The sequence below is a fragment of the Dreissena polymorpha genome, chromosome 13 (assembly GCF_020536995.1).
Source record: "Dreissena polymorpha isolate Duluth1 chromosome 13, UMN_Dpol_1.0, whole genome shotgun sequence".
In the NCBI taxonomy this organism is placed as follows: Eukaryota; Metazoa; Mollusca; class Bivalvia; order Myida; family Dreissenidae; genus Dreissena; species Dreissena polymorpha.
Window position 1 is genome coordinate 33,967,806 of NC_068367.1, and position 24,772 is coordinate 33,992,577.

Below are 24,772 nucleotides of genomic sequence, written 5' to 3' on the forward strand. Positions count from 1 at the left end.
GAGATTTAATCAATATGTTTATGCTCTATACCATAAACAATCGTACAACATTGAACAGTGGTACAGATGAAACTCTTCAGTGTAATATAAGAAATAGTAAACTCCACGTTGGTCCCAATGGCATTATAGTATATATGGACCATAGCCATACGGCCCTCAGTGGGGCTATTATCAGTATAGAGACACCTGAAAGGTTTCATGGAATGGAATGAGTGGGGAGTTCGATTGAATTTGAAAAACGATTCTTTCTGTACATTTGATGATGGCAACCATTCAGTAATTCTGGCAGATATTGTTTATATTTTATCCTAGGCATTTTAATTCCAGATGATGTTATCCCGGCCAGGCAACTAGCTTTTTAAAGCCTTAAACAATCCAGTGCCATTAAAATTATGAACAGTGTAACAATATTCAGTTTGGTAATATTCATATATTAAGGCATAACTTTGCCTTTGGAAATGAACTCCATTCAGAATGGCCTCTCAAAATAAGACATACAATGTATTGGAAATGTTAAAACTGAGCAGCGGTGTTGTTAAAATTTATATTATTTATCTTTTAAGAAACTTTAAGATACATATCAGAGACATGCCCATGGTTTTGGGTCGGTACTCTTTAGCTTGAAAACAAAATCACTAAATATGGTCGACAGTGCAGGCAACAATTGTAAAAAGGTAGTTTCCATCCCTGACTGCCATTACTGACATGAAGTAATTTAACTGTAATATGTCTGGAAACAGTGTCTGTCACACTTTTCTTAATATTGATTTATTCCTGCACATGTATATATATGTCATTCAAGTACAGATCATACAATACAGTAAATTTACAACATTTAACAATTGGAAAACAATTATCACAGATTTGGGGTCATAATGCATTGATAGATCACATTTTGAATATCACAGTCAAAGTTAATCATTTAAATTCAGTTACAAGTAACTAGTCAGTGTTTTTGGCAGAGATCTGAAATAACAAGTAGTTACAAGATGTTGAAATCAAGACATGATATATATACCACAGGATGTCCCATTTAAGTTTTGCAACTTATTTCCAATGGTGCCCTATAGATGGATGGAAAATGTACAAAAATGGTGGCATTAATATGCATAAAAATATCATTCATTTCAACTTGAGACTAAAGTATTGAGATCAAATAGTAATTAGCATATATTATTAGAGAGCACTAGTTACACAATGTATACTACTATCTTGTCATCACATTTAAATGTACGTACACTGTATTGATGACTTATTTGAACAACAGTAATAAATATATATATATAAACGATAATATAGATATATAAGGACCAATATCGCCATTAGGGCGATCGTCTCTCGGGTGTATTTGGTGGAAGGATATGTCTAACGCCTCTGGGCCAAAACCAATAACATAATACATTAATTTAAACAATAATACTATTAAAAAATAAAATCAGCATTTTCTTTAAATTTCATATTGTCTGTGAGTGAAGTTTTCACTTTCTTTTCGAATTCATATTTTTTCTTAACGATTTTTACATTAACAGGTAGACAGTTCCAGTCTTTGATCGCTTTATAATAAAAAGAAGTGCTGGTAAAACCATTCACTTACGGACGTTGAGGTAAATAAAAGTTACTTTTACTATGTCTACTGTTGTCACTATGTATATCAGACACTAAACTAAAATTATTATACAAAAAAAAGTCATGTAAGAAGGACATTTCTTGTTAACAATTTTATAAACAAGGTTGAGTGTTAATTGCTTATCTCTGTTTTGAACATTTAACCAACCAATACTTCTAAAATCTTTAACTTTTAAAGATGTTCTAGAGTCATATCCATGGATAAATTTAACAACGTTATTCGGTACAACTTGTAATCTATGTTTTAACTGTTTACTAATACCATTGTACCATGAAGAGCTAGCATAGTCAAAATGGCATTGAACCAATGAGTTACATACCAATTTTCTTAATTCCATATTTAAACAGTGGCTTTGTCTATACACAAATCTTATTCTTGAGTTCACCTTTTTAATAATATTATTAACAATAGACGTAGCAGAAAAATCAGTGTCGAACATTGAACCAAGGTGTTCAACAGATGATTGAGAAACAATAGTGTGATCATTACATTTTAGATTAAAATTATGAAGTTTAGATAATTTCCTTTTGGAACCAAACTCTATACATTCAGTTTTTCCAAGGTGTAAAGACAGTTTGTTATCCACTAACCATTTAATACAATTTTCAAGTTCTTTATAAAAAACTCTTCTGATGATACTAGGATCTTTGTGAGAATAAAGGATGACACTTTCATCAGCATAAAGAATAAGTTTACATAAATACTTAATCAAAAATCACTAATATCCTATATCAGTGGTAAGGCATTATGAAATGGAAATGGGTGTGACAAGTAACAAGAACCCTACACATTTACATCACAAAACATCTGATATCTACAATTACTGGATATAATATATATGTTGAAAGTTAATATAAAGAGGGCAATACAAAAGAATGTGCAAAAGTAGAAATAAAGACAAAACAACCAGTTTACAATGTTAAGATCTATGCAGTTGTTGGAAATAAGAGAACAATTAAACAATTAATTTAAACAATTAAATCTTTACTTTGAATTTTGCAAGTGTTAATACATGTATGTAAATCAGAACACAAGAATTTGTTCCCCGGTCACTTTGAGCTATATAAGTGCCCAATGTTTACACTCAGTGAATTTGTAAAACCAACTTATATGTGCTAACAAAAATGACATACTGTATTAAAAATCCTTTCAAGATTACATATCACCAGTAAGTATCTAATGAACCTGGTGGTGGAAAGGTAATGGATCAGCCCTGTTTTAGCCATAACACCAATAAACCAATTAAGAATACAGTTTTTGTTATGCCCCCGGTAGGGTGGCATATAGCTATTTAACTGTCCGTCAGTCTGTCTGTCTGTCAGTCTGTCTGTCCGAAAAATTTAACATTTCCTATAATTTTGCAATATTGAAGATAGCAACTTGATATTTGGCATACAAGTGAATCTCATGAAGCTGCACATTTTGAGTACTGAAAGGTCAAGGTCATCCTTAAAGGTCAAATATACGGCTTCAAAGCGGCGCAATAGGGGGCATTATGTTTCTGACAAACACATCTCTTGTTTTTACGTGAAAAACCACAGACCTTGTTGGAACTTGCCACATATTAGGCATTGTGAATACATTTTTAAACTCAATATTCCACACAATGAAACAACTTTTTAAAAAGGCACCAACAAATGTTCCTCCATCCCCTTTGCACGCTAAACAAATAATCAGTTTTTAGCTCCACTGGCCAAAGGCCAGCGGGGCTAATGTAATGGTCCTGTGTCAGTCGTGCGCGCGTCCGTGCGTTAACTTTTCCTTTAAACATATTCTTCTCCTAAACTACTAGTCCAATTCTGATGAAATTTCTCAGGAATGTTCCTGGGGTGAACCTCTTTCAAATTTGTTCAAATTATGCCCCTGGGTCAAATTTGACCCTGCCCCGGGGGTCACAATCTTGAAAATTGCTTATATAAGGCATATTTTGTGAAAACTTTAAAAATCTTCTCGTCCATAACCATTGGGCCTAGGGCTATCAAATTTGGTATGTAGAGACATCTTATAGTCCTCTACAAAATTTGTTCAAATTATGCCGCTGGGGTCAAATTTGACCCTGCCCGAGGGTCACAAAATTGAACATATGCTAATATAGGGTCTATTTTGTGAAAACTTTACAGATCTCGTCCATAACCATTGGGCCTAGGGCTACCAAATTTGGGATGTAGTTGCATCTTATAGTCCTCTATTAAGTTTGTTTAAATTATTCCCCTGGGGTCAAGTTTGACCCGGCCCAGAGGGTCACAACATTGAACATATGCTTATATAAGGCCTATTTTGTGAAAACTTTAAAAACCTTCTCGTCCATAACAATTGGGCCTAGGGCTAATAAATTTGTTATGTAGTGGCATCTTATAGTCCTCAACCAAGTTTACTCAAATTATGCCCCTGGGGTAAAGATTGACCCTGCCCCGAGGGACAAAAAATTGAATATATGCTTATAAAGTGCTTATTTTGTGAAAACATAAAAAATCTCATTGTCCATATCCATTGGGCATAGGGCTACCAAATTTGGTATGTAGTGACATCTTATAGTCCTCTACCAAGTTTGTTCAAATTATGCCCCTGGAGTTTGACCCTGCCCCGAGGGTCACAAAATTGAACATATGCTTATATAAGGCCTATTTTGTGAAAACTTCAAAAATCTTCTTGTCCATAACCATCCGGCTTAGGGCTATCAAATTTGGTATGTAGTGACATTGTATAGTCATCTACTTAGTTTGTTCAAATAATGCCCCAGGGTTCAAATTTGACCCTGCCCTGGGGGCCACAAAATCGATTATATGCTTATATAGTGCCTATTTTGTGAAAACTTTAAAAATCTCTTGTCCTTTACCATAAGGCATAGGGCTTCCAAATTTGGTATGTAGCGACATCTAAAAAACCTCTACCAAATTTGTTCAAATAATGCCTCTGGTGTCAACTTTGACTCTGCCCCAGGGGTTCACAAAATTGAATAAACGCTTATAAAGTGCCTATTTTGTGAAATCTTTAAATATATTCTTGTCGAAAACCATTCGGACTATGGCTACCAAATTTGGTATGCAGTAACATCTTATTGTCCTCTACCAAGTTTGTTCAAATTATGCCCTTTGGGTCAAATTTGACCCTGACCCGCGGGTCACAAAATTGAACATTATATACGCTTATATCTTGCTTATTTTGTGAAAAACTTTTAACATATTCTTGTCCTTAACTCTAGGACCTAGGGCTCCCACATTTTGTATGTAGTGAGGTATACCCTTCCCGAAAAAGTGTGTAAAATGCGCATTTAATGTGCATAAAACGCAGCGGTATTGGCACCGTATTATTCACTTTACCAAGTGCATTTTTTCTGTGCAAAAAGTGTGTTTTTTTCTGCATTTTTCTCTAAAAAAATACACTTTTTAAGTGTATTAATGCGCTTAAGTGTATTTTTAAGTGTATTTAAGTGTACTAAAGTGCACTAATACGCTTCAGTTTTATTTGTTCTCCAGAAACTGCACTTCAAGTGTATTTAAGTGGATTTTAACTGCGTTAATTAAGTGCATTAATACACTCAAGTGTATTTTTTTATACTAAAAAATACGCTCAAGCGTTTTTTTGAGTGTATTAGTGCACTTAAAATACACTCAAGTGTATTTTATAAAAAAATACGCTCGAGCGTATTTTTAAGCGTATAAGTGCACTTAAAATACACTCAAGTGTTTAAAAAAAAATACGCTCAAGTGTATTAATGCACTTAAAATACACTCAAGTGTATTTTATAAAAAAAATACACTCAAGTGTATTTTTAAGCGTATTAGCGCACTTAAAATTCACTCAAGTGTATCTTTTTAAAACAAGTATTTTTAAGATAGATAAAGATACACTTAAGTGTATCTTTGAAAAATGAGTATTTTAAAGATACATTCATTTGGATATGAAAAGTGACCAGTTTAAATATGAACTGAAACAAGTACACCAACTAAACTTTGTAAATAAACATATTTATTTACATTAAATAAAATATCTACATTCAACGAAAACACAGCATACAATCAGGCATTTTTAACAGCATGTTTCCCTGTCCCCATACTTTTTGGGTTACATTCATTTTTACAATGAAAAATAACATGTCAATAATATACATTATTAAACAATATCACAAAAATTGCAATGTGAAATCAAATATGATCAAAGACATTGGGTTAAAGTATTAACAAATATGAAAGACATAGGTTACCAAATTGTCAAATAGCGAACAAGTAAAAACGTTCTATCTCAGTCCTAACAAGGTTTTGAATATAGTAATAAATAATATTACTTGCCAAACTTGTAACGCGGCGCACACAACAAATGTAAGTTTCTCGAGCTACAAAAAATAATTATTACATCAAAGATAAAGGAAATATTTATTATATATACTAAATTTAAAAGCACTATGAACATAGTAGCACATGCAAGATCCAAACAACTTTCCCAACTTGGAAAATGTATACAACTATTTACAACTATGTTTATATTCGCAAAAATAAACACATAAATAAGAACTGGTTACATGATTTCTTAAAATACATTTGTTTTTGTTAAAATATTCCACAAGATATTTATTTCCATAACTATAAAAAGGTGTTCTGGGACAATTTTGCAGCCTCTGGGAATTTCGGAAAAATTAGCAATGTGAATTATATGTTAAAAAATTATGAAAGACATAGGCTTAACCAAATTGTCCTATAGCAAAAAAGTAAAAACGTTTTTTTCCTAATTCTTACTCTGTTTTGAATACTGTATTGAATACAATTTCTTGCCAAACTTCCCTTGTCAAAAAAGTGGGCAAAACCCGGTTTAAATCCGTGTTAAAACCGTGTTAAACCCTGCGGTATTGGCACCGGGTTAAAGCGTGTCTTTTAAACACACTTTTTGCTTACCGACTTGGTTTTTTGTAGGTAAAACCTGGATTTCACTCACACAAAAGAAGATTACATTGCACTTGCTTTTAATTTAATAGTTACTTCTAACTTGTTTCCTTTCTGTATTAAGAGTTTTTTTCCCTTTCATATTAAAAAGTTGGTATTCAAATGAATCAAAGTTCTTGATTTTGCCAACAAATAATGTTTTCCAATTGTGGGTCTACACTTCTTTTCAATTATTTTTTTTCTTTTAATTAATATTTCTTATTATGTTTTTATATTCTTATATCAATAAAACTTTAAGTTTTTTTCACTATTTAGTTTAAAAAGTATGTAAGGAAATCAATGCAAGAATACATGACAAGTAAGGATTGTGTCAAAAAGGTGCCATTTTTAAGGCCCTATTATCAGTTTTGGGTGCCCCAACCTGTATAGGTGAGAAGACTGTTAGAATACTGTGGGGACAGTGGGGTATGAGGAACAACTCATACACAGTAATTGACAGGTTATTGTTGAATCAAGCACAGAATTATCTGAGCATCATAATTCATTAGAATTGAAAAAAAGTTCAATCAACCAGAAAAATCCAATTGACCAACTTTGACATATTTGCAAAATTTTGAGAGATTGGCCTACAAATTGCATGAACAGGTATAAAATAGTGGGTATTAATAGCTTAAGACATTATTGGCAACATGTCTGTTTAATTTATATTATCAATATTGTTTAATTAGGCATGGAATATAAATTAAAATTGGGGGTAAAGTTCAATCGACCAGTATTGACCAGTAATGACCACTTCGGGAGTATTGACCGGGCCGGTTTTAACCGGTAAAATCGCCGGTTAAAACCGGGGGCGGTCGATTGGTGCCAACCCTGACTCAAAATGTGCAGCTCAATGAGATACACATGCATGCTAAATATCAAGTTGCTTTCTTCAATATTGCAAAAGTTATGACCAATGCTAAAGTTTTCGGACGGATAGACAGACAGACGGACAGTTCAATTGCTATATGAGACCCTACCGGGAGCACAAAAATAAGATAATGTTGTTGCAACAGATGCAAATCTATATAACAAAGTGAAAACAGTGGTTACATAATTATTTTAACAGCACATTTTATTTACAAAGACTTCAGTTTACTTGTGCATCAGCCGCAGACGCCTTAAACAACCTCTCATTTTTTCTTCAACATCCACCAGAGGCTTGTCAAAGGTTTTGGCTATGACATCTGAAAAAATGTACTAGACTATTCATTTTAAAAACATGCCAAAAAAAAATCTGTTCTTAAATAGAAAATACTCTAGCCAGAAAAAGAGGTTAAATATTTGCATATTAAGGAAGTCAACACAAATAAGTTTAGAACTGATTGTCCTGGTGACAGTGACTAGAGACACGGACAAAGTTTTTCAATCCCTGTCTTCATGAAAAAGAAATAAAAATTGTTAACTGTCACTTGGATAATAAAAACTCCCCCTTTTCACAAATGATGTAATATAATGATCATTTATGCGACTGTAAACAGTAAGTGATCTGAAAAATATGTGTCGGTTGTGTATTGAATTTCTATACGGGTAACTGGTACTTCAAATTTTTATGATGAAGAAAACGTACCAATGGTTGCATTTCTCTCAGCAGCGGGGAGGCTTGGTCTTGGTGACCCCGTTGTAGTTGTTGCTCCCTTCATGGAGCAAGTCACAAGCTGGTGGGGAGTGAATAGTCGGCACATGGCCTGTGCGATGGCCTTCACCTCCCTGGTTTCACGCTGGATTTCAGCTTTAATGATACTCTGGAACCAAAAAAAAAAAAGAAAAGGAGTTTTGACAAAATATTTACAATTGGTAATTTTCCAAAGCTTGTAATTTACTTTTATCACATTTCAAACTCTAAAAATATTTGTCACATTGGTCAGAATTGTGACGCTTTTAAAATGCAATAACCTGTATAGTTTTACCTCTCAACAAATCCAGCTTTCTTTTTCAAGGACAGGGCGAGGTTTTCCCACTTCAGTTCCCCTCAAGTTGGCCAGCTCGTGCAGGGTAAAAGCCTGGTGTAAAAGTCCATACATCAGGTAGTATGATAACCCCTTTTGCTCTTTGGACAAAACTTTAACCTTCAACATTAAAATATAAGGGAAAGAAATCTGTTCAGTAATAACCAGAAATATCTATAAATAACAATAAAGATGACAATAATCATAAAACACAACCACAACAATTCACTGTACACAACATGTACACTTTGTCATGTATATGTTTATCTATATTTGCTTCAAATTGTGTTGTTTTTCCTTTAAATTGCAATACATTAACTTATCAATTTACATTTCCCAGTGACAATACATAAATATAATAATGATCATAATTAATTCAATAAACTAAATACAAAAAAGGATGAAGAAATGACAGAACAAACCTGTTAAAACTGTTCTTCAGTATTCCAAAAAAAAAAACAAACAGTTGAACCTCTTTTCCAACAAACTTATTGTTGATTTCCAAATTGTAGTAAAAAACACAATGTTTTCATCACACAAAACTTCATGCTGACAGTTTTTCAATACATTTTACAGAACAATTATAAGTCTCAATGTTAATTTAATTTAGCTCAATATTCAATTGCTGAAACAAGCTTGTTTTTCAAAAGTTGTTGTTTTCAAATAATTTCCTGTGCAAAAATTTGAACCAATCAAAAGTCTTATACCTCATTCCAGCCTCATGTCTGGGCAACCCCTATCAGTAGCCTTATCTGCCCCTAGATAATCAGTACCCTGTTTAACTCTGAATGCCTGACAGATTGTTATCTGTTTATTGTTAGTGGTGTGAAAAGGGGTGTTTTTAGGTATTGTCTTGTTATTTTGTTGACTGTTTATGTAACACAGGTCATGTCTGGCATCTTTATATTTTATTGCAAGTTAAGAAAATGGATATGATGGTATCATATAAAACTGAATAAGAATGGCAACAGTTGAAATATTGCTTTAAAACATATTTGTATTTGACAGAACATTTACACTTATTTCAATTTATTGGAAAGTGTTATTTATTGACTTAATTCATAATTGTTATTTAACCAGATATATTTTAATATTTTAATATTGATTAGAATAGACAGACAGATACAAAATAGATAGATAGGTAATTATTACATTTTTATTTTAATGATTTTTCACATCATAGTGATATATCGCGTATTACATGGTTTGAATAAACTTAAAAAAAACTTATGTGGGTTGCTTAATTTTTTGTTTCATTTTATGAGCAGACAAATTTCAACAATAAGACCATTAATATATTGTGAAGATAAGAAAGAATTCAGTGCAAACCTGCTATTAAAGCTTTGCTGTCTTTTAACTTCAGTTATTTCCTATAGTGTTCTGATTAAGTCAAATGATTAAAAATACACAGAATATTAGAGTTATACTTATTTTTAAGAAGATACACTTGTACAGAAAGCGTATTTTTTGACAAACACTTAAATGCACAAAAATGCACTTCTTGCATAAACAGATACGCTTTGTCTACAAAAGATACACTTGTTTTGAAAAAGATACACTTCTTAGATAAAAAAGTACAGAAAAATACGCTTGAAGAAAATGAAGATACAGAAAAAATGCACTTTAGTGCACTTACTAATGAAAAAGGTGCAGAATTAATACACTTTTAGTAAAAAGCGCAGAAAAAATACACTTTTTAAGCGTATTTTGGTAAAAAGCGTATTTTATTTTGGGAAGGGTAGTAGTCTTCTACAAAGTTTGCTCAAATTATGCCCCTGGGGTTAAATTTGACCCAGCTCAGGGGGTCACAAAAGTGTGCATGTGCTTAAATAGGGCCTATATTTAAGTATTTGCACATGCCCAGGATATTTGTTTCAGCCCTTTTTTCAGCAGTGGAGCGATACAGGGCCATCGTGGCCCTCTTGTTTATAAGAACATGTCAAAATGGGCAAAAGTCAGGAACAATACTGTCTTAATGCCCTTTTAACAACTCTAGTGACGTGCGGCTGTAGTATATTTTCTCTGTAAATTTACAGGGAAACACATAATGTCATCATCATAAATGTATAGCTTTCATGTATATAAATATGTTACGAGGTCTTACCCGGTATTTATACAAATTAACCTGGATATATATATATAAACTGTTCTGCTGTCCAGAAGCAAGGACGTCATACACAAGCTTTACAGCATTTATAGTTTTAGTTACTTAACAATCTACCGGTAAAATGAATGTCCATTCTAAGTTTGCTGTAGTATTCTTCCCTCAAATCATACATGTTTCTTGCATAATTGAATGTTCATGTCCATGGATCACAATGTATATAGAATCAAACATTATTTTGAATTATCTTTCACAGTTATTTATTTAATATAAGGTTAATTTTGGGATACACTTAAGCAAATATTAACATTTGTCTCAAAATGAATCAACCTCTGAAGCCCCTGATGGGATTCAAACCCATACCTCTTTCCTCTGGAGAGGAAAGTATTCTATCTCAAAATCCAAGGGCATGTAAGAGGAAAACTAGCAATTTCAAAGGGACGTTTTCACATGTAATACATGTATTGAAGTTTGTTATTAAATACTTTAAATTGATAAGTAAACATTTGAACAAAAAACCTCAATAAAAAAAAAGAAAAAAAAAAGAAAGGAAGTCTTCCTTAAGTTTGCTCGATCCCCTGACCCTTGGAGTAAAAGCCAAGTGCTTAAACCAATGGTCAATCAGTAGTAGTCAGTAGTTTATTTTATTTTATATTTTATATAAGCAATCCTTGTAATGTCACAAAATCTAACTATAACATAAGAACTCTCCAAATTATGTTTTTCATTATAGACTCTATGCTATAATGATAAAGGCAACTATTGGATATAAAAAGCTGCAATAAAAAAACAAGAATAAAATTAAATAACAAGAGGGCCTGAAAGGCCCAAAGTCGCTCACCTGAGATAACAAGATATTATTGGGACAAATCTTATGACCTAGTTTCACGAAGATCGAAAAATGCGCCGCCCCCCTGGCAGCCATGTTTTTCAACCAACAGGCATCATTTTTGAACTCATCCAAGATATTATCGGGATAAATCTTCTGACCAAGTTTCATGAAGATCGGACAGTAAATGTGGCCTCTAGAGTGTTAACAAGATTTTACTATAGTCATATTAGGAAAAATGTTCCGCCCCTTGGAAGCCATTTTTTCAAGCAAACATAATTATTTTCGAACTCATCCAAGATATCATTGAGACCAATCTTCTGACCATGTTTCATGAAGATTGGACAATACATGTGGCCTCTAGAGTGTTAACAAGGTTTTACTATAGCCATAATAGGAAAATAGCCCCGCCCCTGTGGTGGCCATGTTTTCAAACCAACCGGCATCATTTTTGAACTCGTCCAAGATATTATTGAGATGAATCTTCTGACCGAGTTACATGAAGATCGGACTATAAATGTGGCCTCTAGAGTGTTAATAAGATTTTACTATAGCCTTAAATAGCCATATAAGGAAAAATGCCCATCCCCTGGGCGGCAATGTTATTCAAGCAAACGTAACCATTTTCGAACTCATCCAAGATATTAAGACAAATCTTCTGACCATATTTCATCAAGATTGGACAATAAATGTGGCCTCTAGAGTGTTAACAAGGTTTTACTATAGCCATATAAGAAAAAATGCCCCGCCCCCTGGCGGTCATGTTTTTCAACCAACCAGCATCATTTGGAACTCGTCTAAGATATAATTAGGATGAATCTTCTGACCAAATTTCATGAAGATCAAAAATAAATGAGGCCTCTAGAGTGTTAACAAGATTTTACTATAGCCATATTTAGCCATATAAGGAAAATGCCCCGCCCCTTGCCAGCCATGTTTTTCAAGCAGACGTAACCATTTTTGAACTCATCCAAGATATCATTGGGACAAATCTTCTGACCAAATTTCATGAAGATCTGGAAATAAATGTGGCCTCTAGAGTGTTAACAAGGTTTTACTATAGCCATATAAGGAAAAATGCCCTGCCCCCTGGCGGCCATGTTTTTCAACCAACCGGCATCATTTCCGAACTCGTCCAATATATTATTGGGATGAATCTTCTGACCAAGTTTCATGAAGATCAAACAATAAATGTTGCCTCTAGAGTGTTAACAAGATTTTACTATAGCCATATATAACCATATAAGGAAAAATGCCCCTCCCCTTGGCAGCCATGTTTTCAAGCAAACGTAACCATTTTCTGACCAAATTTCATGAAGATTGGAAAATAAATGTGGCCTCTAGAGAGTGAACAAGGCAAATGTTGACGTCGCACAACGGACAACGCACGACGGACAAAAGCTCACCATGAGCACGTTGTGCTCAGGTGAGCTAAAAATATAAAAGTAACTCTCAAATGGGCTCGAACCATTGACCTCTGGAGTAAAAGTCTACCGTTTAGACCACTCAGCCATCCATGATCATACAATGAGTGATTTGTTTCATACTTTATCAAGTTTATGTAAGCAATCCTCAGTTTTCCCGCAATCCTCGTAGTGTCACAAAATATAACGAAAACAGTCGATTGAATTTTTAAAGTTACTCGATGTCAATACTATAAGTACTCCTATGTCAATAATGGAATCTTTAAATTTTAACAAGTTTTTAAGTACGTTGTGGGAATTCACAGATCTACATTAAATTATTACTTAAAGAATGTTATCTTGAAAAAGACGAGCTAAAACACACATTTTAATTTTTCCTCTTTACGAGGGGGCTGCCATCTTGTTTTCTAAAGTAGGTCCAAATCCAATATGACGGCCGCCTTCGTACATCAGAGAGACGGTGTGGTGTAGCCCACTGTCCGAAGTGTTCATAGTGCTGCAAACAGGCACACATAAGTCGCTTATTTAGGGGAGTAACTGGCCACTAATCATAAACAAAGAGTTTTATAAACAGAAATGCTCGTCGTGGTCTGTAGATTATGGTATGAGATTTCATTTGTTCGAAAAGTGCTGGAGGGCTTCAAAATCCAAGATTGCGTCCAAGATGGCCGCCAAAAAGTGTCCTACTCACTGTATACATTACAACTTGTATTTTATGTGCGGAAAATTGCTATCCTCCTTCTAAATCAACATTAAATGAAAGGGGTGTGTATCTTAAATGCTTCATTTACCTATTAACATGTAATGGAATGCATGTTTGTGCATATTTAACTGAAAATTAGCAAAAAATGCTCCAATTTTGGGGGTTAAGTCTAATATCTTTATGTATAACTATCAAGTATTTGATTAAAATGTACTTAAAATCATATGTATTTTTTATGATCACGAGTGAATTAAAATCGATATTCTAACGAATCCAACAAATTTTCTTTTTATTTTATTGCTTTTTTACCTTTAATTTTCATTGTAATAGAGTAAACTGGATAAAGTCGCTGGATTTATGACGTCATTTTCTCGAAAAAAATGACGTCATTTCACAGCAAAACAGTGAAAAATATCGATATTTTTCACTGTTATTTTTCACTGTTTGAAACAGTGAAATATCAGTTTTATTTCACTGATATTTCTCTATAAACCACCGGTTAGCATAAAATAAAAAGAATTATTTGATTTTAGATACTAAACATTTGTTGAGTTACTCCCCTTTGATATAAATTTACCATACACATAAAAGTTAGCAGACACAAATGTCAAACTTGTTTTGTCATTTTCACAGATTTCATTTCCATGTACATCTAATATGGTAAGTATTTAACATGTTTATTCATTGTTCGTTTCATAACTACATGCTATGTTTATAGATTTTAATTGATAAAACATTTTCTCAAGCATCATCACAAGGAAATTTGTCTGCAATGTCATTGATGTTATTCATCACATATATTTACTAAAATCCGTTTGAATACATGCAAAAGTAGTATGCGTGAAAATTTGAAACCCTAACATAAAACCTACACTGTCTTTTGTATTTAATAAGAGGTGCTAAAATTTGTTTTTCCAAAACTTGAGTAGTACTCGGATATGTACTAGTAAGCGGACATTGTTTTCACTCATTTTATTATCTTGTAAATTAACTTATTTGAATTTTTTATATTTTTTTCTGTTGATGAATTAGTGTGTATGCCTAATATATGTTAATTTCTGCCTATTCTAAACTATTGTTTGGAATATATTAATAGGTTCGACAAAAGAACTTCATCAGCCAAGGGAATGCCACAGTCTTCGGGGGAAGAAAACATGGCTACATCTGGAGAGAGCTTTAAGATCTACTATGACTGCAAAGTAAGAAAGTATGCATTGTTAATTGTAATTATATTGATCCATTATTACAGTCATTTTTAAAGAGGTTTGTGTATACTAAATAGTTAGATATAAATGTACTAACAATGAGAACACAGGCAAGTTATAATAATTATTAAATCAAAGATGAATTTTGCTTGCTTCAAAAAAATGAAGCAATGGAGTGTACTGAAGACATATATGACAACCATGTGGTGATCCTGGTCTGGTATGACAATGATAATGATATTCATAAATATCATAGTTTGATTTCTCTCAAACATAATCATTGAGAGTAGAATATTAATGCCATTTCAAATTCTCTATTTTTCTGCAAAGGATTTCATATGTATTTCTGTTTTTCAGGCCCAGATGGTCCTATGATGACTCAACAATGGATGACAAGGAAAACACAAGAACACCTTTTTAAGACGAGGTCCACTTTTGAGAACTTTGACTGGAAATCATTGTGCTTCATTTGTGGCGTATTTTTTCTGGTCTTTGCGATGGCTCACATGCTTTTGCAATGGGAATATCCGGAAAAAAATCGTACCGAAGTATGCGCGTCCTAGAAATTGCGCATAAATTCTCAAATGCGCATAATTAAATTTGTCATCCGGAACATTCTTCCCTATTTAATTTTTACTCGACGTTATCACATTTTTCAAACAAACTGTAAATGTACATTGTGTTTTAATCTGTTCTCTCGAGAAAAGCGCGCGCAAATTATTCCCTTAACGAACAACGTCACGCCAAACGCATAGAAAGCGTGCGTGCATTAACTTTCCGTTTAATGTTCCGTGGTAAATTTTAACAGATTGATATAGCGAATTATTTGGAATTTGACATTTCCTCAAAATTAATTGCAAATCAAACACATATATTTATCGTAACGGACGTTTATATAAGTCACTATTGAAACAATTATTGTACTGTATACTGGTGCAACAGAAAATCCAGACGAAACTGGATAAAGTGTTGGGTGTTGTCAAAACGAATCCCGGAATAAACCCCTTCGGAAGAAACACCCTTCCCTAAAAACAGCATAGCGGAAGAAACCCCCTTTCACATTTTGCATAAACGGAAGAAACGACCTTCTATAGCGGAACAAATCCCCTTCCAGTTTTCAGACAGGCGGAATAAACCCCCTTCATAATTGTTATTCAAACTGTTCGAAAAACATTGACACGTAATTCAATTCACAATTTTCCTGTTTGAGCAATAATAAACATTTTGTATATTACATGCTCACATTAGCATCACTACATTATATCTATATATATATATATATATATATATATTTATATATATATATATATATATATATATATATATATATATATATATATATATATATATATATATATATATATATATATATATATTTATTTATTAGAGACAAAATATAAACTGTGCAGTGACAATCTTGTGTCAAGCTCGTATGTACCAATAGGGGTCGTCGTCAACCGGGTTTCATGTTTTAGTTGTATACGTATACCAGGCCACTTTTATCTACTGAAAAGCATTTAGAAAAAAACAATTATGAAAAAAATAGTGGTTGATGTATAACAACAAAAACACAAATAACACTATTAAAAAGTCATATAAGCGGTACGATGACCATATCTTGTGTCAATTTCATAGATCTATATGTGGGCTTTTAATTGCTAATTATATTTAAAAAATCAACAACAACAGATTGACTTAATTATACACCGAAGTTTTACAGGCGGTTATGTAGGAGTCACGCTGTTGGGCGGTCGGTCGATTGGTTGGTCGGTTGATTGGTTTATTTGTTTGTCCGAATAGAATGTTTAAAGTTTGTTGCGCGACTTCATTTGTCAAGCTATTGAATCGAAACTTGGAATATATAATCCCCTTTAAAGTGAAGATGTGCAAAGCACTTTTTCATGAGCAGTGATCTACACGTTCTTGAGTTATTTAGCCTTGATAGTAAACCTATTATGGCAAACGTATACAACTTTCTCCGTTTGTGAAGTGATCTTTTTCCATATTTCTCAAGCGATAGAATTGAAACTTAAAATATGGCAATAACATGAAGTGTATGATGTTCAAGACACAATTTTGTTTGCTGTTTCAAAGTGGTGAGAGGGTATGTTAAGTCATGTTTGTGACAAAGCTGTAGTTTATGTACGTAAAATGCATTACGTATAACGATCATGAAGTTTAAACTTAATTAGTTTTAACCAAATTCCAAATCATGGAACAATTGTTAAGAGTTTAATGGGCAGATATATTGACTTTAATTTAACATAAATGAAATAATGCATATTGCCACTTTTAACCTGAACGTGTTTTAAATAAACCTTGTATAATTCTACTTGCAAATTATCTGATAACCTGTGTACTTATTATATAATGCTTGCAAAACTGTGCATATTTGTTTTAAATGAGACACTCCATACATATATATCAGCACATGTAATTTAATCATGAATAAGGCACAATTCTAATATTGGGAGATTAATCTCAAAGTTTAAACATGCTTGACATTGATGTCAATAGATGCTACAAAGTGGTTCATTTCTGCAAGATTCTACATATCCATGTTCTCAACAAGAAATTGTTCCCAAACAGTCGACACTTACAGATAATTCTTACTCACTTTAAGATCAAAACCGTCGGTGGATACCGTAATCCTGACAAGTAAACAAAGATGAGAAGCTATTTATCATACGTGATATGGAGAGTCCTCAGTTAATCTGCACTAATCGGAGCAAATTATCAGCTACATTAGTTCGAGTGGACAGAAACCAACGCGTTTATCATGTAATCTAAAAGTGCTCAGTTTAAAAGTTATTATAGGGCGGTTTACTGCATTGCTTGTAAAACTTGGTTGACAAAATAAATTGTTGCAAAATTTTGCCAGATCTTCGACTTAAATCTGAAAAAGACATATATACATGAACATAATAATCTGCAATTCTGTCGTGTGTGTTTCTTTCCCCATAGTTATACTGTATTCGAATAGTAAAACTTAATGCGAGTGAACTCGTTTATATTCGAGGGTGAAGACAGCTTACTTATAGCCCTCTACTGCTTGATAACCCAAGCTAAAATAAGTCGTAGCTTGCTGATTCAAGCCTAAATAGGTCACAGTTTGCAACTTCGATGATACGCGTGTCACAGTACAGAATGCATGCTTAAATATACGTAGTACGTTTGAAAAAGAGTCTTGCTAAACTATAATACGTACTTATAAAACAAAGTGTCTTTTATTTCATTGAAACGAATTGTGTTTGAAGAAAAAAAATGTGTCTGTTCAAAAGCGCTTGGTGCGATATATATGTTTACTTATTTTTGCGTGTGTACTTAATGGATTAACTCTTAAGGCTTCTAGCGCAATCGCTTGTATATTTCTATCTTTGCAATTAATTATAGCAAATTGTTCGTTATTCTACCGATTACAATGCGTTTTTTTTTTCAGAAACGTGTTCATCTAAATCGTTTTTTCCCCAGGTGTGTATGGAATTGGATTAAAGGTAGATCCAAAAGTGTGCTTCTGCTTGTTGGCGCTATTCGGCAAATGTTGCTGTAATTTCACCCGACTTATATTTTAAGTTGTGTCCAAATACATCCTTGCTGGAAATTAATTCCTGAGTCAGACAAAAAAATGTGATAAAAGTCATAAAACTTATCCTCGGCGGTAAAACAATTTGGCCGCCTGTGAGAAGTTTGTTTGAAAAGCTCTCCAGAAACAAGGATATTATCATTAAGTGTGGGAAATCTTAACTCTGCACAAATGTACAGACAATTATCCCCATCAAGTGATTTCTACTGATAGCATGTTCTGATTTCTTCGCCAAGCTGTTTTTTTTCACTGCTGATGTGTGCACAATGATTTTATCTTATCTGAGTACACATTGCTTACGAAGACCTTTTGTGACAATATTGTGTGCGTCGTCTGTTCGTTATCATGTACCATATTAACACTTCAGAGCACACATGGATGCTCAATTTTCACGAAACTTTTTCAGCACATTTGTCGCAATAATATTTCGGACAACGTCACTAGGTCAGATTTAAAAAAAGGGCTTGTGAAAACTCTAAAAGAAACATGTGTTACACAATCTTCATGAAGCGTACCCAGAACATGTGTTTAATGATATATCAGCAGAGTGTTTGGAAACGATTTTTGTTCGTTTAAAACATGGCTGTCTGCGGGAGGAGGGTAGCAGCTGTTATAACATGGGTATAGTCAAACCTTGTGACACTCTAGAAGTCTGATGTTTTGCACACTCATAATGAGACTTGCATAGAACCTTTTTTTCAAATGATCTATCAGCATAGTTTGAAAATGGCCCTTGTCCTTTTAAAAACATGGCCGCCGTTGGGTAGGGCAGTTTTCTTATGTGGCTACAGTGAAACAAGGAGATGAGGCAGTTGTTCGAGGCTATAGTGATATATTGTGGACGCGCTAGAAGATAATCATCATTAATTTCAATCAGAACATTTTTTAATGATATCTCGGCTGAGTTTGTAAATGATTCCGGTGTGGTTTTTCTTCTTTTGCGTCTGGAAAACCATGTAAACACTTAAAAACACATATCATTTTGTCCAATGATCATTAAACTTGCTCAGAACATTAGTTCTAATGATTTCGAGGTCGAGTATGGTTACCAACACAATTTTAGGCATTTACTTTTGTTTAAAATGAAGCTTGTAAATATGGCTATATAGTAAAGGGGTTAGTTATCACAGCAAATGTAAAGCATTTGAATTAAGAAGAAAATGATATGTCAATACTCAAATTTTCGTTTATTTTTCCATTTTGACCATGAAATGACATTGACTTTGACCTTTGGTGTCCTTGGTGATCTGTTTGGTAGAAGCCCTATATCAATGGATTACTTCTATCAGATATTAAAGTCAGTACATATAGGTGTTCAATAGACGTTTTCAATTCATCTTAATTAGTAATTGAATCATAAAACGGCGGCCATATTGTACGCCATCTTTGATTTCTAAGCCCTCCAGCACTTTCCAGAAAAACGACATCTTGTTCTAAAATCTACAGACCCTGACGATCATTTTTGCATATTAAACCCTCTGTTTATGAGTTTTGGCCAGTTAGATGTTATAAAGCTTAACAAATTTGCAGCAATATCAGATTGGAGCAATTTATGATTTGTCGTTTGCTAAAACCAGACATCCAAACACAATATTTATTAGAAACCTACTAAGCTTAGACACCTTTTTTAGAATAGAACCTTTGATCTTTTAAGTTTAAATGTCTAAACGTTATGGATTTGTTTGGTCCTCGTAATTATACAATCCATTTTTTAATAATCAATTTTTATTAAATAAATATAGTGATTCAGTACAAAATGAGGAGGGCTTTTGTTAACGATATTTATTCTTAAATGGTGTAATCTAATTTACCATATTTTTTATCTTTGGCTTTTAAAATATCCTTTCTTAATGGATAGTCCAACATTACGACGTCTGAAATTACGCTTAGCGGCAAACGTTAGCATGAGCTAGTTTCCGCTAATCTATTTCTAAGCAGAGTTGTTACTGGTGCCGAGCATAGATATTCCACCCATCGGCGTATTTTCTTCTATGGTGAATATTTTGAGTTAAAACCCAATTTTCAAGGTTTTATATTTCCAACCATGTATGTTAATCCCTTGGAAAGTAGCCTGGTAACGGTGAAAATATACATTAAACAATGCAACTTTATATTGAACACAGAAGGAATTTACTTGCCCATGTCCACGTTAACGGGAAGCTACACTGAAGTTGGAGTTTGCTATTATCCGATCCATATTATAAATATAATGTACACCACATCGTTATTAATATTAAAGACCGTGGTATACATAACTCTATGGTAGGGATACTGTGTAAAATGCTTCTAAACTTTGAATGCTTATAATCAAATAAGTCCTGTTCTTTTTTTAAAGCCCATAATAATGCATAATTTAGGAAAATTCATTGAGGCATATTCTTGCATTGTGACGCAAGCAAATTGTTACTGATTTGTACTAGAGAGGAGCAAAATGTCTGCCTGGCGTCATTTTGACTCAACAAAAATCCTGACCTGTGTGTCAACATTAATCATACTTATCACAAATACCATTTAATGACGCAGTAATTCCAATAATGCTCGATTGGTCATCACAGCTCTATAGACATGCTCCTCTTAAGTATGCAATTGGTAGATACTTAGTTGAACTTCTTCGACCCTTTTGTTGAAAACATGGTCTGCTCAAGTTTAGTGGAAGTAACAAACCTTACACTATTGTTTGGTTTAATTATAATATTTGCAATCTTAAACAACTAAACACGTGTAAATAGCTTCCCATTGAATGTATTTACGTAAAAAGGGTAAAGATCAAATAACAACATGTTTTGGTAGCAAATATGTTCCTTGTCAACTCTTGAAAAGTTGTACAAAATACATATAGGATGATTCAGTATAGTTGGTATAGTATTGCAAACATTCTTACTGGCATTAAAAATTCATGATCAAGAATATAAATTTTCTTATGACTACCTTGTAAAATGTTAAACTGTGTTCACAATTGTCGATAATATGAATTTAAATTAAAACCTTTTACAATGCTTTCATAAAATGTTATACATTCAAGACACTCAATTTTTACCTCAAAACTCCACTTATGTCAATCACTTTATTCATGATTTGATGCACATGATCATTGTTTGTTGAATTATCAATTTTACAACGTTTTATTACAGAGTCAAACGAGAGCTGTGTTTTTGAAACGCAATGCCCCCCTACTCCACTTTGAAGCCAAAAGTTGCTTGGCCAAGTTCGGATTTAGTCAAAGGCCAGCAAATGTCTACACTGTTGGTGAAATCGGTAAGATATACCAAATTTTAAATATGATATATTATTCCAAAATCAGGCCATCATTTTGAAAGTGTATTTGTAAACAAGATGTGTTTGTGAAACACTATGTCCCCGTATATGACGTTTGACCTTGGAGGATGACCTTGACCTTGACCCATCACCACTCAAACTGTGCAGCTCCATGAGATACACATGCATGTCAAATATAAAATTGCTAGCTTCAATATTGCAGAAGTGACATTACATGAGCAATTTTGACCCATATATTTGACCTTGAAGGATGACCTTGACCTTTCACCACTCAAAATGTGCAGCTCCATGAGATACACATGCATGCCAAATATCAAGTTGCTATCTTGAATATTGAAATATTGCATAAGTGTACATTAAATGAGCGATTTTGACCCATATATTTGACCTTTGACCTTGAAGGATGACCTTAACCTTTCACCACTCAAAATGTGCAGCTCCATGAGAATGCCAAATATCAAGTTTCTATATTGAATATTGAAATATTGCAAAAGGGTACATTAAATGAGCGATTTTGACCCATATATTTGACCTTTGACCTTGAAGGATGATCTTGACCTTTCACCACTCATAATGTGCAGCTCCATGAGATACATATGCATGCCAAATATCAAGTTGCTATCTTCAATATTGCAAAAGTTATTTCAAATGTTAAAGTTGGCGCAAACCAACAGACCAACCAACCAACAGACCAACAGACAGGGCAAAAACAATATGTCCCCCACTACTATAGTGGGGTACATAAAAAAGTGTTATTTTGAGAAAATTTCAAGACTCGTTCCTTCGTCGAATATCAATAGACAAGAATAAAACTTAGCCTTGATCTTAAAGTTACAAAGGCAGACTCACATACCAAAACGCAGGTAATAGCTGGGCTGATTATTGAAAAAATCTTTCACATAGTGATGCAAGCAAGAAATTTGGCATAAATTACCTTTAGGTACCCCTTTCTTCAAAAAGCACGTTAGCCACTTGAAAATTCAAAATGGCGGCATTTTTTTCAAGATAGCCGCCGATACTCTATTTTTTGCAAGAAGTACAGCAAAAGGGACTATAAAACTCTTTTATGTGAACGAAAAAAGCTTACTGAATTACACAATTGACACAAAATACACATTTACAAGAAGGCATAAGACAAACACACATATATATTATCCTCCTTGGGCACCTTTAAAGTGTAACAAATCTTTGCGCCCATACGTTCGTATTATATTACGATTCTTGGGTGGGTTCGTCTGTCCGTCTGAGATAACTTATGGACGTTTGGTGTCTAAAACTAAAAAATTAGCCCTATACTTCTGTATATCCACATAAGGTTCATTACGTCATTTCTTTTTTTCTGTGACGATCTTTTCTTTTACGTGGCTAAAAGACATGCTTTTAGGTGGCTATCGAAATTAAAAGAAAGAATAATTCCATTTTAAGAAACGTCCATCTGCCTGTCCGCCTGTCTGTCACTCCATCTGTAAGAAAATTATCTTGTGCACTTTAAAGGGATCTCCTTAGTAACGTTTCATTGACTATGAAAATATCATGCATACTGGCCTTCTGGCTTATATTGTGCCACTCTGCGGTGCTTTTTTTAACTTGAATTAACAACAAAATGTCTCAAGTGGTACAATTGCAGCTGCACATTGCTCTACAAGGTAAACTTAAACGATAACATTTGCAACTGCCGCGACATTCGGTTTTGCCTCCACACTTTGTCAGTTGGTGACAAATCTGGGCAATTCGTGACAGTTTTGTCCACACACTATTCCAAATTTCATCCTAGTTTCCCAACCCTAATCGCCAGGACTATCAGTGTCCATACAACATATTGCTGCTTGACCCCAGATACAACCAGCTTGATAGGCAGCACGTTTTATATGTTCGATCAAAGCTCCATGTGTCGGAGGAATGGACTAATAACTGGTGGATAATGACTTAGTTTGGTAAAAACGTATGTTACCTCGGGGCATACAGCCCACGTTTGCCATGCAGTCATTTTCTCTTTACCTCGAATATCAGAAACAACAACCTGTAAAAACATGGAAAAACAAGAGGCCATGATGGCCCTGTATCGCTCCACTGCTAAAAAAGGCTAAACGAATATTCTCTGCATGTGCAAACACTTAAATATAGGCCCTATTTAAGCACATGTACACTTTTGTAACCCCCTGGGCTTGGTAAAATTCAACCCCAGGGGCATAATTTGAGCAAAATTTGCAGAGGACTACTATATCTCACTACATGTACATACAAAATATGGTAGCCCTAGGTCCTAGAATTAAGAACAATAATATCTTAAAAAGTTATCACAAAATAAGCAAGATATAAGCGTATATAATGTTCAATTTTGTGACCTGCGGGTCAGGGTCAAATTTGACCCAAAGGGCATAATGTGAACAAACTTGGTAGAGAACTATAAGATGTTACTGCATACCAAATTTGGTAGCCATAGTCTGAATGGTTTTCGACGAGAAGATTTTTAAAGATTTAACAAAATAGGCGCTTTATAAGCGTTTATTCAATTTTGTGCCCCCCCCCAGGGTCAAAGTTGACCCCAGAGGCATTATTTGAAAAGATTTGGTATAGAACTATTTGATGTCACTACATACCAAATTTGGTAGCCCTAGGCCCAATGGTTATGGACAGAAAGATTTCTTACGTTTTCACAAAATAGGCCTCATATAAGCGTATGCACAGTTTTGTGACCCCCAGGCAGGGTCAAATTTGATCCAAGGGGCATTATTTGAACAAACTTGGTATAGAACTATTAGATGTCACTACATACCAAATTTGGTAGCCCTATGCCTTATAGACAAAAGAATTTTAAAGTTTTCACAAAAAAGGCACTATATAATCATATAATCGATTTTGTGGCCCCCAGGGCAGGGTCAAATTTGACTCCTGAGGCATAATTTGAACAAACTAAGTGGAGGACTATACAATGTCACTACATACCAAATTGTGTAGCCCTTGGCCCAATGGTTATGGACAAGACATTTTTTTAAGTTTTCACAAAATAGGCATTATATAAGCATATGTTCAATTTTGTGACCCCCAGGGCAGGGTCAAATTTACCCCAGGTGAATAATGTTAACAAACTTGGTAGAGGACTATATGATGTCACTACATACCAAATTTGATAACCCTAGGCTGGATGGTTATTGA

General features: G+C 33.8%; 3 protein-coding genes across 6 annotated transcripts in view; 2 read left to right on the forward strand and 1 right to left on the reverse strand.

Annotated features, from left to right (window-relative positions):
* The window catches only part of LOC127855901 (bromodomain adjacent to zinc finger domain protein 2B-like), a 364,850-nt gene that overhangs the window by 177,303 nt on the left and 162,775 nt on the right, over positions 1-24,772 (reverse strand). The gene's annotated exons all lie outside the window — the stretch shown is intronic.
* The window catches only part of LOC127855902 (uncharacterized), a 328,965-nt gene that overhangs the window by 161,384 nt on the left and 142,809 nt on the right, over positions 1-24,772 (forward strand). The window lies entirely within an intron of this gene.
* Positions 1-24,772, forward strand: part of LOC127855903 (uncharacterized) — a 233,546-nt gene that overhangs the window by 65,965 nt on the left and 142,809 nt on the right. The gene's annotated exons all lie outside the window — the stretch shown is intronic.